The 17105-nt window shown below is 40.2% G+C and overlaps 1 long non-coding RNA gene and 1 other non-coding gene across 2 annotated transcripts; one reads left to right on the top strand and one right to left on the bottom strand.

Annotated features, from left to right (window-relative positions):
* Positions 1-1617: 1617 nt before the first annotated feature.
* On the bottom strand, positions 1618-15387 carry LOC100688039. Its single transcript, XR_005376695.1, has 3 exons — positions 14995-15387; positions 14433-14496; positions 1618-2570 (listed from the first exon to the last, which is right to left on the bottom strand). It is a non-coding gene; the product is annotated as an uncharacterized LOC100688039 (long non-coding RNA).
* Positions 6042-6114, top strand: TRNAK-CUU. The gene has a single exon. It is a non-coding gene; the product is annotated as a tRNA-Lys (tRNA).
* Positions 15388-17105: the final 1718 nt, after the last annotated feature.

Below are 17105 nucleotides of genomic sequence, written 5' to 3'. Positions count from 1 at the left end.
TCATCTGTGCACCTAAGCCCCTCATAGGTAAAGACTGAGTGAGTAACTCTTGGAAATGCTGTGGAATCTCTGTGCCTGCTGCAGGGGTCTGGCATGCCATGGGTATGAAAATTGTAGATGACAGCAAACAGTGCTGCTCAACAGAATTAGAATCAATAGGTTGAAAGCATGGGCCAAAGCAAGCCAGATAAAATCTAATGCTTAAAAACGTAAAACCATGGACTTGAATTGCAAACTTCAGCTGAGATAGAAGTGACCAGTCCATAAGCAAGATGTAGGGGTTCTAGTTGTGTTCAAGCTCAGTATGAGTTAGTAGTGCTATGTAGTTGACAAAGAGCAACAATCACAACAAAAACAAGTAGTCTGATAAAAGGCTGCATTAAGAGAAGTATGCCATCTAAAACAAAGGTGACAGCCCTCTTCTACTCCTCCCTGCATCCAAGTCAGATCTTTCTGGGGATATAATGTCCAGCCTCATGTACTATGTCTCCTGAGACAGGTGACCAAACAGAATTCCCCCAAACAAAAGTACCAGGAAGGTAGTTACATTTCAAAATTTTATCTTGTCTTTTCTTTAAATGGTGCTGGATTTACTGGATAAACATGTGGGAAAAAATGAACATACATAAAATGAACACACAAATACACAAAATTTAACTCAAAAATGGATCATACACCTAACACAAAACTGAAAACTATAAACTTCAAGAAGAAAACATTAAGAGAAAACTTTTTGCAATATTGGGGTACCCAATATTTCAGGTATTTCCTGGGTGCTCAAGTGGTTCAGTTGGTTAAGTGTCTGCCTTGGGCTCAGGTCATGATCCTAGGGTCCTGGGATCAAGCCCATTTTGGGCTTCCTGTTCAGTGAGGTATCTGCTTCTCCCTCTTCCTCCCTTGCCCTGCCCCTCCCACTGCTCATGCATGCTCTCTCTCTTTCTCTCATAAATAAATAAACAAACAAACAAATAAAATCTTTTTTTAAAAGAATTTTTTAGAACATAAAAAAAACTATGAAGGAGAAAAAGATGAATGGACTTCATCAAAATAAAACCTTTTTTTCTTTGAAATTCACCCATAAGAAAACCAAAATGCAAGCCACAGACTGGGAGAAAATATGTACAGTGCATATGTAAGACAAAGAAGTTGCATCCAAATATGTAAAGAACTCAACTCAATAAGAAGAAGACAAAATAATACAACAAGAAGATGTGCAAAAGATTCAAATACGACACTTCACAAAAAAAGATACATGAATGGCCAATGAGCCAGGAAAAGATGTTCACCATCATTGCTCATTAGGAAAATAAAAATAGAAATACCACATATTTACCAAAATGGCTAAAATTAAAGACACTGACCATACTGAGTGTTGGCAAAGACATGGAGCAACTGGAATTCTCACACATGGCTGGTGGGGATATGAAATGATATACTGCTTTGGAAAACAACATGACAGTTTCTTAAAACATTAAACGTACACTTGCCATATAAGCCAGCCATTCTACAACTATGTATTTTCCCAAGAAAAATGAAAACATACACCTACACAAAGACTTATACATTCGATAACAAGTCTTTATTTGCAATATCAAAAAAAAGCAAAAAAAACTGTGGAAGCAACACAAATGTCCATCATCAGATGAATATATAAAATATTATGATATATTCATACTGTGGAATATTACTCAGCAATAAAAAGGAACATACGGTGTATACACACAACAACATGGGTAAATCTCAAGATCACTATGCTGAACTAAAGAAGCTAGATCAGACTAAAGAAGCTAGATCAGACAGCATGTAAAATACATGCTGTCTGATCCCATTTATATGCAATTATATATATATTTATATACATTGCAGAAACACAAGTTCATCTAACGTGTCAGTATTGTTGGTGCTGATTAAAATGTTTGCCATCTTGATTGGGGTGATGTATACATATGTCAAACTGAACAAACAGTATACTTTAAATATGTGCAATTTCCTGTATTTCAATTATATCTCTATGAAATTGGAGGAGAGCTCTTCTCTTCGGGGAACATAAAACAACATCAGATGTGGCTGGCACTAGTATTGAAAATTGTAGGATTGTAGAGCCAAGAGAATAGTAAAGCGATGCCTGGAAGGCCTGAGGGCTGCATTCAGTGTTCAAGTGCCCAGGGAGAAGAGGTGAGGGTTCTAGAGAAGGGGTCACTTCTTGCATAGGAGAAGATCCTGCTGGATGGTTGCCAAATGCGGGCAGAGAAATTCAGGAAATGATGCCCATTGGGATCCTGCTCCGGAAGGAATCAACTGCAATTTGTTTTCTAGGTTTTGTCAGAAGGTTTCCATTTGTAGCCACCAGTCCAGGGTTTTCCCTGCCAATTTTGTGATTGGGGAGGGCTGTAAGTGGAGGAGAGTTGGCCAAACTAAATGTTAGAGTCTGACACACACTGTGGCAGGGCTGTGTGAACTTCCCCACACAATACAGCTCCAAGTGGCATCCTCGTCACCTTCAGCTGAGGATTCGCACCTGCAGCTCTCCATTCCAGAGCACCACACCACATCCTCCTGATCTTCTGTATCTGAGGAGCAATTTCAAGAGTTAGAACCATAATGTGAGGGCAGCCTGGGTGGCTCAGTGGTTTGGTGCCTCCTTCAGCCCAGGGCATGATCCTGGAGACCTGGGATTGAGTCCCACATTGGGCTCCCTGCATGGGGCCTGCTTCTCCCTCTGCCTGTGTCTCTACCTCTCTCTGTGTGTGTCTCTCATGAATAAATAAACAAAATCTTAAAAAAAAAGAACCATAATGTGATTGTTGTCACCACCTCTAATTAATAACAAGGGCTGGTATTTGTTTAGTAACTGACCATGGATGCGACTGCAGTTAGATGCAAAAATATTCAATGTCCAATAGGCACTAAAATCATAACTTTTGGGGTAACTCTGTTGGATAGAAATCATGCAATATTGATATTCTACTGGATAATAAGGTGACAACTAATTTATTTTTTTCAATTTAAAAAAACAGCTTTATTGAGATAAAGTTCATGTAATATGAAATTTACCTTTTAAAGTGTACAATCAACATCTTTCAGTATATTCATAGAGTCATGCATTAATACCACAATCCATTTTAGAACCTTTGCCTTACCCCAAAAGGAAACCTCATACCTCTTCATTGTTACACAACCTCCTCATCCCCACATCCCCTGGACAGTTAAGCATCTGCCTTCAGCTCATATCATGCATGATCCCAGGAGCCTGGGACAGAACCCCAAAGTGAGCTCCCTGCTCAGTGGGGAGTCTACTTCTTCTCTCTCTGCCCCTCCCCCACCCCACTCATGCTCCCTCTCTCTCTCAAAATAAATAAATAAAATCTTTCTTTAAAAACGTATTCTTAATTGGTGAATTAGTTGAAATATTACTGATTATGCACTTTACACACATTCGTTCTATCTTCAAAACAACCTATGGGATAGGAAGTCATATTACTCTCATTTTACACAGGAGGAGACTGAGACACCAAGAGATATGGGAATAATTACCCAAACTCTGGGTATAAGGCCAAAAAATAAATAAATAAATTCATGATCTAACCTATCAGTGTCAGACAAAGAGCATAGTGCAACAAGCCTCCTAATGATCATATAATTCTTCATGGGGATGTAATTTTGTTTGACCTACTAGGTAGTATTTAGTACAAGTATTTACTTAGTGTTTGATATTTTACCTAAATGGGGGTTTTTGCCCCATTATGAGCTGGCTTTAGAACCTGGCACTCTGGGAGATTGGATACCCCTGTGTTTATCTCAAGTGGGCTGAGTTGTGCTCCCTGCTATCCACCATCTGGGTTACTTGGGTGCAGTAGTGAATTTGCATATTCTTTTTCTTTTTAAGATTAATTTATTTATTATTTGAGAGAGAGGGACAACAGGGGAAGGGGCAGAGGAGAGGGAGAGGGAGAGAAAATCTCCAGCATACTCCCCACTGAACATTGAGCCCCACCAGGGGCTAGATCTTGCAACCCCAGATCATGACCCCAGCAGAAATCAAGAATCAGAAGCTCAAGGACTGAGCCACCCAGGCTCACAGTGAATTAGAATATTAAGAGGAATCAGCCCAGGAGAAAAAAGGGAGTTATCCCGAGTGAAAGAAACAGTTGATTTGAAAGGAAAGAACTCCTGGTGCTCTGGATTCTTCTAGGACCTGAGGTTTCCATCCTACTGAGGGCAGGAGACCGTGTGGAGCTGCTACCTGAGGCTGGAGCCATAGCTAAGGCAGGTCAGGAGGGGACTCGGTGTGAGCCAAATGTCTCTCCAGGGTAAGTACTTGGAAATGAGGGTGGGAGAGGGCCAGGAGGAGAGAGGAACTGGTTGAAGAAAAGGTGACACGAAGCACAGTTAGGGCAGGCTTGGCAAGTTTCTTCTGTACTTCTCAGTAACGGCAAGCTATTACTGAAGACATTTCAAGGTATTAAAAGTGGTATTCCTGTGAATTAATATGACCTGCCCACATAATTCATTTAAAAAATGCCTTTTGAAGTTGTAAACAGAATCAGTATGTCAGCTCCCGTGCTGAAGACTGGAAGAGATGAGGTGGGGATGAAACCACTGGTCAGCCAGCCATCAGAGAAAGGGCCAGCGATGCACCCAGGAGCTTGTGAATCAAGTCCCCGTTCCACCCAATCCATTAAAATTTTCATCGCTAACATGAAAGTACTTGACTTTTTAAAAAATGATAACAGTGCCAAACCCCATTTAGATGGAATAGCAATTAGTATTTTTTAAATGGTGTATCCAGAAGACAGGTGGTGCTGATATGAGGGTAGTTAACCCACTTGCTGAATTAATTGCCACTTTCCTCATCATCTGGGTTGTGAGAAGAGTGTTAGACAAATGGGGGAAACATTGCTGATGAAAGCAGAAATATTAGAATCAACCTAAACTGTAGGTGAATAGTTAAATAATTTTTTTTGAATTCTCTGTACCGGTTTTCAAAATGAGGGGTTCCTGGCATGCCCTGGGAAGATGTGCATGGTTCTCAGTGCCTGCATAGCTGGCAGCACCAAGAAAATAATTATTATGTAAGTGGAGACATTGTTAAGTAAAACATTTACAAAAGTAAACAATACATACAACAAAAATCCATTTATTGTTTTAAAGGGGCTATGTGTGTTCAAAGGTATTTGTTTTTTTTATATTTTTCATATCTATATAAACACAGAAACTATCTTGAAGAATATGTACCAAACTACTATAGTGGCTACTTCTGAAAAAGGGATTGGAAAGACGGGATTTTCCAGTTCAGAAAAATGAAATCAGCTTCTAGAAGATAAGTGTTCTAAAAGGTATGTGAAAATGACAAAAGCGAGAGAGAAAACTTCACATCACATACAATCACACTTTTCTTTCTTCTTCTTTTTAAGATTTTATTTATTTATGTATTTGAGAGAGTGAGAGAGAGAGAGCGAGCACATGAGGTGGTGGAAGGACAGAAGGAAAGCAATAAGCAGACTCCCCCTTGAGCAGTGAACCTGACTCAGGGCTTCATCTCAGGATCCTGGGATCATGACCTGGGGCCAAAGGCAGATACTTAGCCAACTGAGGCACCCCACAATCACACTTTTCTAAGACATCTATCATATATACTCATTTTTTAAAAATAAAAGAATATACAACAAATTAAGAGCAGTTGTCTTTAGATGGTGGGCCATGACTGTTGTTTTCTTGGATGCCTTTTTGCATTTTCCAAAATGTCTACAATATTGGTTTATTATTTTCATTACATACAGATCAATGCTTTTTAAAAAAAATATTTTATTTATCCACAAGTCATCCTCTTGTGGCCTCTTATTTGAGAGAGAGAGCATGAGTGGGGAGTAGAGTAGGGGCAGAGGGAGAAGGAGAAGCAGGCTCTCCACTGAGCAGGGAGCCCGATGCAGGGGCTCGATCCCAGGACGCTGGGATCATGACCTGAGCTGAAGGCAGACACTTAACTGACTAAGCCACCCAGGTATCTAACCTATGTTTTTCAAAAGAAAAGAAAGTGGGGTGCCTAGCTGGCTCAGTTGGTAGAGCATATGACTCTTGATCTTGGGGTCGTGGGTTCAAACCCCATGTTGGGTATAGAGATTACTTTAAAAAAACTAAAAGAAAAAGACGAGTTTTGTTAAGTGTGAAGGTATGCTTCTTATCCTTGTAACTCGGGGGAAATTTGCTGGATTCCCTGCTTATAGAAAAAGGCAACTTCTCCCTGTGGCAGGCAAGGGAGGTCTCACCTAGCAATTCACAGGCTCTCAGTTGCCCAGACTGAAATGGGACAAACCTCAATAACCAAGCTTCCCCAGACTTGCTCAGTCCTCCCTCACTTCATTTAACAATTGGGCTCCTGTGCTGATGGTTTCAGTTCACTCACTGTGATTGTCATCACCTGTCCCAAGGCACAGTGACTTCTGGTTCATTCTACTGCTCCCAGTAGATTGAGGGAGTAGTCAACTTTGAAACAAAACCAGGCAAGTTTGAGATAGATAGGCAAACATCACAAAAATCGAATTCTGTGTGTATGTGTATGTGTATGTGTATGTGTATGTGTATGTATGAGCTTAGCATATCCCAGAAGATGGTGTAGAGTATAGAAAGCAGATTCAAGGATCAGGAACAATGGCCCCTGACAGCCAGGGAGCTTCTCCAGGAAGCATGGGAAGCAGTGGATGAAGACAAATAGGAAGAAAAAGGAAGCCAAAGGGGTACCACATGTCAGTTTGTGAACATAAGAAATATCAGCACTCTGGAGATCCTTCAAAATAAATGGGGGCCACCTTTGAGGGGTAAGTTCTGATATCATACGGCTGTCAAACCAATAGGCATTTTATCCAAATAAGGCTAAATTCTCAAGCAATAAAAGCAAATCATAAGAGATAAAAGGTCCTAACTTTCCTTTTAGAACATTCCATTCCAGAAAACTAAGTAAGGTAACATCAATAGCTGTATGAGAGGTGAACTTTATAAGCTAAGAATGTTGTACTCACCCATTTTGTCTTTCACAAGTGAGGAAAACAGAGATATTCTCTTAAAAGCTTGGACCTATAACCAACAGGGTGTAGATCCAGAGCACCCAAATTTGGGTGGGTGGGGGTATCCCCCACTGCACAGGTGAAAGTCAGGGAATCCCTCCCACACAGCTTATCTGGAAATCTTGGGGTAACGTATCTATTCCAATTCAAGTGTTGAATTAGCAGGGCTAGGACCTTCTTCTCCTGTAGATCCCAGAATAATTTATGAGAGTGGGAGGGAATCTTGTGCAACACCCATGTGTACAGAAAGAAATGAAGTAAAATAGTCGTCCTCTTGTGACTGGTAAAAAAAAAAAAAAAAAAAAAAAAAAACAACCCAAAAGTCATGTTTCAAAAAATATCAAGTATGTGATCTTATTTTTGCAGTATTTTTTAAAATTCTACAATGAAAACAGATTACTAATATAATCAATGGGAAAAGACGTAAAAGATTACTTGGGATGGGCCCAGAACTCTCCATTTTTAAAACTCCTAGATAGGGATCCCTGGGTGGCACAGCGGTTTGGCGCCTGCCTTTGGCCCGGGGCGCGATCCTGGAGACCCGGGATCGAATCCCACGTCGGGCTCCCTGCATATGGAGCCTGCTTCTCCCTCTGCCTGTGTCTCTGCCTCTCTGTCTCTCTCTGTGTAACTATCATGAATAAATAAATAAAATCTTTAAAAAAAAAATAAAACTCCTAGATGACTCTCATTTATACTAGATTTTGAGAATGACTCCTCTAAACCTATTCTTTAAAGTGCTTTTCTTTTTCCAAATTTCAGTTATAATGATCAAAGAAATATAATAAAAAAAAATACAGCACTGCTTGAAGCCTAAGAAAGGATACTGCCCCGTGCCAGAAATATGTGGGAATATCTGAGCTGTAGTGATAGTAGACCAAACCAAGAGGTGAGCTGAGTGAAGCACAACCCATCACAAGTGAGAGAAAGCGTATCTGCAGAGAAATCTAGGGGACCTGCTGCCAGACTGAACCCCAGTGATATCCCTAGGCTGAAGCTGGGAGCAGGGAGGAGCACCTGCCAGCTGCGAGGTGCTTCAGATGCAAACAGTTTCTGGCAAGATCCTCATCATTTTAAGAGAGTTCCTTATATTCCTAGTTTGAGTGTTTTTTAGTTTTCTTTTCTGGAATGAGTTGATTTTTATCAAAACAGGTTTTGTTACCTGGTGCAATGTGCATATGGTTTTCTTCTTTCATAGGCTAATAAAGTGACTGGCATTAAGATTTTCCTCAAGTTGAATCGTGTTTGCCTACCTAGTATAAATCTTATCTTTATGCTGCTGCATTGAATTTGCCTCTTTTTTTTTTTAATTTCAGCTTTATAAAGTGAGCTAAGCTTATAGCTTTCCTTCCCTCCTTCCCTCCCTCCTTCCTTTTTTTTTAAAAAAAGGATTTTATTTACTTATTTAAGAGGGAGAGTGTGTGTGTGCCCACAAGCACAGGGAGGGGCAGAGGGAGAGGGACAAGTAGACTCCCCTGGGCTTGGGAACATTTTAATGTAGATATTGGATTACCTTTCCAATTCCTTCTGTTTTTTATTGGTCTCTATTTATTTTTAAAGATTTTATTTATTTATTCATGAGAGACACAGATTGAGAGACAGAGACACAGGCAGAGGGAGAAGCAGGCTCCACACAGGGAGCCCAACGCAGGAGTCGATCCCTGGACTCCAGGATCACGCCCTGGGCCGAAGGCAGGCGCCAAACTGCTGAGCCACCCAGGGATCCCTTATTGGTCTATATTTCCTACTTCTTTTGTCAATCCTGAGCATTTGATACCTAGAAAATCATGTTTTTTCTCTTTCAAATTTGTTATTATAAAGTTTTATATAATATTCACTTCAATTTTTAAAAATTCTACTGTGTTTGCAGGTACAGCATTTTTATTAGTCTTAATGTTGTTGATTAGTGTTTCTCTGATTTTGTCTTGATTAAACTTGTCATACTTTGTCCATTTTATTTGTGTCCTCCCTCCTCCAGAAGAAAAAACAAACAAACTACTTATTGGGTTCTATTCTTTCATTTCTTGGTTTCTACTTTTATATTTATTATGTACTTATTTGGGGGGATTGCTCTGATGTTCTTTTCTTAGCTTCTTAAACTGGGAGACCAGTTCACTTGTTTTTAAAAAATATTTTATTTCCAAACAAGTGTATTAAAGCTATATTTTTTTTAGTATGACTTTGGCTGCACCCTGCAGATTTTTATATGTAGTGCCTCTTGTCGTTCGTTTCTGACTTATCCATAAGTTCCACTTGGGTTTTTTTTCCCTATATTTCAGGTATTTTGGAAGGGTTATTTCTATTCCAACCAAATGAATAGTTTTGGGGATAGGGGTTGAATTTGATACTTTTTCGTATCATTTGTTAATTGCGAAATTTGTCTGTATAGGTTTTCTTTTTACAATGAGTTGAGATTTGCTTTTAGGCCTAACAAAGCTTATTTTTTAAGAAAATGTTCCACATTTGTTTAGAAAGAATGTATCTTCTTTGAAGTTGTGTACAGAGTTCTTTATGTAGCTGTTACATCAAGCTGCATTACTATGTTGTTCAAATCGTTTAAAGCCTCACTTATTATTTGCTTATTAATTGCTGGGAGATATGTAATAGGCTCTGTATCAACTGGCTATTACTGCAAAACAAACCCCTTGAAACTCAATGGCTTAAAACAGCCATCATTTATTATCACTCACCTGCCCATAGTAAAGGGGGTTCAGAGGACCTATGATGGCTTGGCTGAGTGCCTCTGCTCCAGGCTGTGCAGCCAGGGTTGCTATGGTGGCTGTGCTGCTAACTGCAACGGGGGTGGGTGGGGGGACTGTGGTTGTTGAGATGATTCTGCTCATCATCATCAGTTTGTGGGTTAGCTAGAAGAACTCTGCTCCACGGTGCCTTTGCTAAGCTCTTGCTGGTCCAAGAACCATGACATTTGCAGACGTAATTAAGGATCTTAAAGTGAGATCATCCTAGATTTAGAGTGAGCCCTAAATCCAATGACTGGGTGTCCTTGTAAAGAGACAGCAAAGGAGAAGCCGCAGAGACATACAGAGCAGAAGATGATGTGACAATGCGGCAGAGATAGGAGAGCTATGCTTATAAAGCAAAGAATGCCAAGAAGTGCTGCTAGCCACCAGAAGCTAGGAGAGAGACATGGAACAGATTCTCCCTCGGAGGCTCCAGAAGGAACCAACCTTGATTCAAGCCTCCAGAACTGTGAAAGAATAAATTTATGTTCTTTTAAGCCACTCAGTTTGTGGTAATTTGTTTCAGCAGCCACAAAAAAGCTAATACAATCTGCTCCCACACATGCCCCTACTCTTGCTGACACATAGGCAATACGCTTTAGAAATTTCCTTGAGATGTAAGCTTTTATATTCCCCATCCAGGCTGTGCTGGGATCTGACTCCAGGAAATGAGGACTGGTGGGAGCAAGTCATGAAGAGAATTAGTATCTCTTTGGGAAGCTCCAATTCAACTGAGGTCAGCATGGTCTCCAGGCAAGCAGAAGTGCTTCTCCTCTGGCAGAGGGAGGAGATTGCTTTTGCCAAGGGAGTTTTGGGATTCGAGATTATTGGGTTTCAACACCAAAAAGTTTCCAATCCGGGTATTTTCTGTAGCTCTGTCATCATAATCAAATTCCGGGTCTGATATTCAGCACAATCTGATCTGTGACTGCAGCAGATAAGGCTCTCCTTAAAAGCTACCATACTTATGTTAGAAGTCAGGATAAGGGACACCTGGGTGGCTCAGCAGTTGAGCATCTGCCTTCGGCTCAGGGCGTGATCCACGGTCCCGGGATCGAGTCCCACATCAGGCTCCCTGCATGGAACCTGCTGATCCCTCTGCCTATGTCTCTGCCTGCCTCTCTCTCTGTGTCTCTCATGAATAAATAAATAAATTCTTTAAAAAAAATAAAAGAAGTCAGGATAATAATTCCCTCCCTGGAGACAGGCAATGATTGAAAGAGATCATAAAGAGAGCTTCTGGGTGTTGATAGTTTTAAGAGATCATAAAGAGAGCTTCTGGGTGTTGATAGTTTTATATTTATTAAGTCTGGGGCCTGGCTAGGTGATTGTGCTCACTTGACGGAAATTTCTCAAATCCTGTATTTATAATATGTGCACATATTTATAATATGTGTTATAATATGTAACACTTCAATATTTTATAAATTGAAATTTACAAATTTTTATTTGTAAAAAAATGTCTTAAAAAAGTTTTAAAAAATAATAAAAATAAAAGCTGCTCTAGAGGCTCTCTGACTTTGTAAGTATATTCGTAGTTGGAAGTTGATTGCCCTGAGCTGGTCATCCTCTTTTCATAAGTCCCTAGAATTGTCATAAATAGCCAGACTGTTCCACATTCGTTTTAATTAATATAATTTCCACAGCAATTAGCGAAGTTATTATTTGGTCTCCTAGGACTGCCTCGCTATGGGTCCTTTGGAAATCAGGGTCTGAGGCAAAGATTAAAGTACTAACACTTTATCTGGGAAGGGCAAGCCCAGGAGAGTGAGAGGAGAAAGGGGAAGCATAATAAGGGAACTGTGTGAGGTGCTATAAGGCAAGGGGGTGCATTGGTGCATGGACCACTGCTCCACCAGGAGCCACAAAGAAACCATGAGGCCAGTCTGGATCTGACAATTTTTAACACCACTTCGAATCTTCTTGGTCCTATTTCCTACTCCATCCACCTCTGCAGCAAGTTCTACACAAGTCCCAACCAGTTTCACAGAGTTATGTCTCCTGAGAGTATCTCTCCTCCTGCCCCAGGGCTACTCTCATGCCAGGCTGGGAACTTTTGGGGGGAGCTCATTTAATATCATGTATGCACGACCTGGGAAGAGTTAACAGTCTACAGGGTAATGGCAGCTGTTGGATAGATGCTCCCCTTCCCCAGAAGGGCCGTTCTGAGATGCATTTCACAAAGTTTCTTAGACCATCCCATATCACTGAGCACCAGTCACTAACCATACATAGGTGGTGCCAACTTAAAACTTCTTTGCATTGGCTCTCCCTCCTATTTTGCTCCCCCTATCTCTTGTTTCTGTTCCTTGGGATCACTTCCCTAGTAAATTATCTATATGCCTGGCTTACCTCTGGGTCTGTTTTGGGGGGAACTAACAAGACAAAATCACTCATTGGGACGTTTGCCCAGCATGCATGATGGGTCGCAAGCAGGTACCACACTCTGATGTGAGCCACAGGAGAGAAAGGAGAATTAATCTGCTTGGATTCCCTTTACCTCCCATTTTTTTCACTTTTCCAAACTTAGCTCACAAAAGATAACTCCCAGCCTTTTCATATTATATCACCTAGCTTCTCACCCATCACTCAGGAAATCTGATCTGATGTTTCATGGTGTGGGATGGAAGGGTGACTTCATGGGGTGGGTGCTGATTGATACAGAGAGAGAAGAGGAATGGATAGAGGCAGTGCAATAGGTACACAAGTTGAGCATCGTGTACAAGGGAGGAAACAGTATTTGAGAAGCAAGAGAATTGAAAGTGGACAGAGTTTGAGAGTCTACAGAATATTTATATAGAGAATTCATCCAGAATCTATTGAAGCTTAGATCTGGAGCTTAGGAAAGAGACCAGAGCTATAAATGTGGATTTGGGAACAACCAGGACATAGGGGCCTGACTGAAAATGAGGCCACTCTGAAAGTCACAGAGAAAAGCCAAGGTCAAACCTGGCGACCCAATGGGGGACAAATGTGCAGAAGAAGAGAAGCCAAGGGAGGACAATCTGAGTTAGGAGGAGAGTTGGGAGGGTGTTCTGTTATAGAAGCCAAGGGCAAGAGGGGAAGAGTAGGTGAAATGCTGTGAGGAGGTCATGCAGAATGCAGACTGAGGAAAAATCTGTCCTGTCTGGCAATTAGGAAGTCATCTGTGAGCCCCGTGAAAAATCTGCACCAGCAGAAATGTGGGCATGTAGGTCAGACTGCAGTGGCTGGGGTTGTGGGGAGGGGAGGTGAAGTAGTATGAGCCTCCGTGGATGCTCTTAGAGGAGATTGAGGATGTTGGCAGGAAGGAGAAGGGGCAGAAATGGGGGAGAGCCCTAGTATAATGCTGAGCATGAAGCAAGGGTCTTCTGAATTATGTCCTCACTGACTGTACCCCTAGTCAAGCCTGGAATTTGCACTCAGGATTGCCTGCCTCTGTGAGATTGCCTCTCCATCATCTGCTGGAGAGTGAAGCAAAGCTCTGGGAAGGAAATTTCAGATGGGAGGGACTGGATTTGTGTGCAGTCCGAAAGGAGCCAGAGGAGAGGAAGGGCTGGCAGACACAAATAGGAGGAATATCTTGTGGTGGTGGTCCCCGGAGGAAGTACAGGTGGCAGGTGGCAGGTGGCGGGAGGAGGCCATTGGTAAGTCATCCATCTCAAGACTCAACAAATTACAGAATCGTAGACACATCTTTATTTTGTCTTGGGCTTCTTAATTTTGAATCTCTTAGTTAATAGGTAGCCTTCTGACTTCCTTGCCCAGAAATTAGGATGTGTTGCTCACTAAAATGTGTTGGGCCTGGAGAAGTGGGAGGAGGGGTGCAGGAGGTCTATTAGTCACAGGCCCCAGGCCTAAAATATTTCTCTCTAAGGATGAAAACAAGCTTATATAATGAACAAGAAATACCAGCACTGCTGTGAGAGTGGCAAAATAATGTAATAAAAGTATTTTTTCCTTTGTTTATACTTTTTTACTACTTATGTTGAAATAATTATAGATTCATAGGAGGTGAAATAAATTCTTTTTTAAATGAAAGATTATTTTGGGGGATCCCTGGGTGGCTCAGTGGTTTAGCGCCTGCCTTTGGCCCAGGGTGCAATCCTGGAGTCCCGAGATTGAGTCCCACGTCGGGCTCCCGGCATGGAGCCTGCTTCTCCCTCCTCCTGTGTCTCTGCCTCTCTCTCTCTCTCTCTCTCTCTAATAAATAAATAAATCTTTAAAAAAAAGAAAGATTATTTTTCTATTTTCGATATGTATTTTATTTTATTTTAAGATTTAGTTTATTTATTTGACAGAGAGAGAGAGTGAAAGAGCCCAAGCAGGGGGAGCAGCAGAGGGAGAGAGAAGCAGGCTTCCTGCTGAGCAGAGAGCCTGACGTGGGGCTCAATCCCAGGATCTCAGATCATGACCTGAGCTGAAGGCAGGCGCTTAACCAACTGAACCACCCCGGCGCCCCTTGACATACATTTTAAATGACATAATTTGTAAATGACATATTTTGTAGATGATACATTTTTTTCCTGCCAATTTCCAAAAAATTTATTTATTTATTTATTTTAATTTCCAAAAAATTTAAACCATAATAATATCTAATATTGTCAAGGGTGCAGGGACAGCAGCTTTTTGGAGGACAATTGGGTTGTACCTTTATAATCGAACACAGACGTGCACTTGGAATTTCCAGGTCCATGCGAGAAGTACTCACACACCTGCACAAAGAGGGTAAATGCTTGTCAGTGGGGACACAATATATCAATAAAACGGAATTCCATTCAGCCATTAAGATGAAGAACATGTATGTTAGGAAGTTCTCCAAAAACATTGTTAACTGAAAGAAAACAAAAAACAAAAACAAAAACAAAAACAAAAATGCAAGTTGAAAACAGTACTATAATACAGTATGACCTTATTTATTTAAATATCAAAATGAACACAAAACCAAATTATTTGTGTCTATATAACTACAGTAATGTTGAAGGAGAGGAATGAGATTGGAGGATAATAGAATCAATGTGGAATTTCATTTTATTAGTTTTGTTATTTTGCAATGAGAATATACTCATGTATCATTTGGGCGTTTAATTTTTTTGCTAGAATGAGAACTGCTAGCATGGTAATGACCACATGAGACAGCATCTCCATTCCTCTTCTCGTAAATATCACGTAGAATTCCGTTTTAAACAAAACTGGACTCCTACTGTTCTTACCTGAAATTCAGCAGTTTTTAGTACATATATGCTCCTCAATTCGTTGTTTGCTTTTGGTCCATCCTGAAGCCCTGAAATTATGATTGTTTTTCAATAATTATTTTGTTCAGTTTTATAGTTGTTTCTGGAAGAGAAGGTGTACCAACATTTTACCAGCCATTGCTAGAACTCTTTTCATTTGTATCTGAGTTTGTGATTTTGTTTTTCTGAGCTAATGTTTTCAATTTTTGTAGAGTCTATATAGTTTCCTGGGGGCTACCATAACAAGTTACCAAAAACTGGGTGAGTTAAAACAAATTTATTTTTTCACAAAGAGGCCAGAAGTCAGAACTCAAGGTTTTGGCAAGGCCATGCTCTCTCTGAATTCTCTAAGGGAGAGTCTGTTCCATGTCTCTCTCTTTCTTTCTTTCTTTCTTTCTTTCTTTCTTTCTTTCTTTCTTTCTTTCTTTCTTTCTTTCTTTTCTTTTTTCTTTCTTTCTTTCTTTCTTTCTTCTTTCTTTCTTTCTTTCTTTCTTTCTTTCTTTCTTTTCTTTCTTTCCTTCCTTCCTTCCTTCCTTCTTTCTTTTATTCTTTAGATTTTTATATTTATTTGAAAGGGGGAGAGAGAGAACACAAGTAGGGGGGAGTGCAGAGGGTGAGGGAGAGAAACAGACTCCCTGCTGAACAGGGAGCCCAATGTCATGCAGGGCTTGATTTCATGAATCTGAGATCATGACTTGAATTGAAACCAAGAGTTAGATGTTTAACCAACTGAGCCACCCATGTGCACCTCCATGCCTTTCTTTTAGCTTCTGGTATTGCTGGCATTATTTTTCTTTCTTATAGATTGATCACTCCAGTCTCTGCCTCTCTGGTCACATCGGGTTCTTTTTTTGTGTCTTCATATCATCTTCCCTCTGTGTATGTCTGTCTCTGTGTCTCTTCTTATAAGACACCACCTATATTGGATCAGGGCCCCCCTTAATGATCTCATCTTACCTTGATTACCTCTGCAAAGACCTTATTTCCAGATGAGGTCATATTCATAGATACCTGAGATTAGGACTTCTATGTACCTCCTTGAGGTGCATAATTCAATCTAGAACAGTTAAATATATCAATCTTTTATCTTATGGTGTCTATGTATTAACTTCTCCCTAAGAAAGATCTTCTTCACCTCTTTATGAATAAATATATTTTTATATTGTAACTTCTTACATTTAAATTTCTGAGACATCTGAAATTGTTTGAGTGTAAGGAATGAGATAGATACTCCATTTTATATTTTCATTGTTCTAAAATGATTTTTTACATTGAATAGCAGTGGTGAGAGTGGAAATCCCTGTTGTGTTTCTGATTTTAGGGAAAAGGCTCTCAGTTTTTCCCCATTGAGAATGATATTTACTGTGGGCTTTACATAGATGGCTTTTAAGATGCTGAGGAATGCTCCCTCTATCCCTACATTCTCAAGAGTTTTGATCAGGAATGGATGCTGTATTTTGTCAAATATTTTCTCTGCATCTATTGAGAGGATCATACGGTTCTTGTTTTTTCTCTTGTTGATGTGATTTATCATGTTAGTTGTTTTACAAGTGTTGAACCAACCTTGCATCCCGTGGATAAATCCCACTTAGTCATGGTAAATAATCTTAATGTACTGTTGGATCCTATTGGCTAGTATCTTGTTGAGAATTTTTGCAGCTGTGTTCATCAGGGATATTGGTCTATAATTCTCCTTTTTGGTGGGGTCTTTGTCTGGTTTTGGAATTAAGGTGATGCTGGCCTCATAAAATGAGTTTGGAAGTATTCCGTCCCTTTTTATCCTTTGGAACTGCTTGAGTAGAATAGGTATTATTTCTTCTTTAAATGTTTGATAAATTTCCCCGGGAAACCATCTGGCCCTGGACTTTTGTGTCTTGGGAGGTTTTTAATGACTGCTTCAATTTCCTCCCTGGTTATTGGCCTGTCCAGGTTTTCTATTTCTTCCTGTCCCAGTTTTGGTAATTTGTGGTTTTCCAGAAATGCATCCATTTCTTCTAGATTGCCTAATTTTTTTGGTGTACAGCTGCTCATAATACATTTTTAAAATCCTTTGTATTTACTTGGTATTGGTTGTGATCTGTCCTCTTTCA

The sequence above is a fragment of the Canis lupus genome, chromosome 23 (assembly GCF_011100685.1).
Source record: "Canis lupus familiaris isolate Mischka breed German Shepherd chromosome 23, alternate assembly UU_Cfam_GSD_1.0, whole genome shotgun sequence".
Taxonomy (NCBI): domain Eukaryota; kingdom Metazoa; phylum Chordata; class Mammalia; order Carnivora; family Canidae; genus Canis; species Canis lupus.
The sequence above is the reverse complement of the archived record's forward strand: the minus strand, read 5'-3'. Positions and strand labels throughout refer to the sequence as shown.